This window comes from Pteronotus mesoamericanus, unplaced genomic scaffold (genome assembly GCF_021234165.1).
Source record: "Pteronotus mesoamericanus isolate MK-2021 breed Mesoamerican mustached bat unplaced genomic scaffold, CSHL_Meso_final contig_730, whole genome shotgun sequence".
Classification (NCBI taxonomy): domain Eukaryota; kingdom Metazoa; phylum Chordata; class Mammalia; order Chiroptera; family Mormoopidae; genus Pteronotus; species Pteronotus mesoamericanus.
The window spans coordinates 328,785-329,561 of NW_026555246.1; the positions used below are offsets into that span (position 1 = coordinate 328,785).

At 48.6% G+C, this 777-nt stretch overlaps 1 non-coding gene across 1 annotated transcript; it reads right to left on the minus strand.

Moving 5' to 3' along the window:
* Window positions 1-268: 268 nt before the first annotated feature.
* On the minus strand, window positions 269-379 carry LOC129078586 (U6 spliceosomal RNA). The gene has a single exon (XR_008529989.1). It is a non-coding gene; the product is annotated as a U6 spliceosomal RNA (small nuclear RNA).
* Between the last annotated feature and the right edge of the window lie 398 nt (window positions 380-777).

The following is a 777-nucleotide window of genomic DNA, read 5'->3' on the forward strand; positions in this document are numbered from 1 at the left end:
AGCTCTGTTATAAGGGCTGGCTCAGGTGGCGGAAACACGGGGCGGGCGGGCAGTGCCGTGCGGGCTTCTCCCTGAGGGCGGTTTGCGTGAGAGGCCCCTGTGGATAAGCAGAAATGGCTGCTAGGCTCTGGGTTTTTTGTTTGTTTTTAGTTTGAGCCCTTTTTAATAGGCATCTTCTTCCTTAGGGCCATACTCGCCTGCGACTTGCCTGTTCGTACTCTGTGTGCCCCTTTACTTTTGGGTGGCTCTTTTCCTTACAGATATTTGGAAAATTTTTTTTAATGGAATGCTTTACAAATTTGCGTGTCATCTCTGTGCAGGGACCATGCTAATCTTCTCTGTATCCCAATTTTGGTGTGTGTGCTGCCGAAGGGGGCACGGGGCTTCTTCATTAAGGCCCACGCCAAAGAAGGCCTACCCGTCATTCAGTCACTCCGCTTCTCCCCACCCCTCCGCCCTGCCCCTGGCAGCTATCACTCTGCATTCTATTTTTATAGGTGTGGCTATTCTGGATATTCCACTTAAAAAGAATCATAAAGGGTGCGGCCTTTTTTGTCTGGCTTCTTTCACTTAGAATAGTGTTTTTGTGGTTCATCGTGTTGCAGCATGTCTATTTCTTTCTTAGGGCTGAGTAACATTCCATTGTATGGCTGGACCACAATTTACCCATTCACCTGCTGATAGACGTTTGCGTGGTTTCCAGCTTTCGGCTACTGTGAGTAGCGCCGCTGTGAACAGTCACATACAAGACTTTGTCTGAGTCCCTGTTTTCAACTG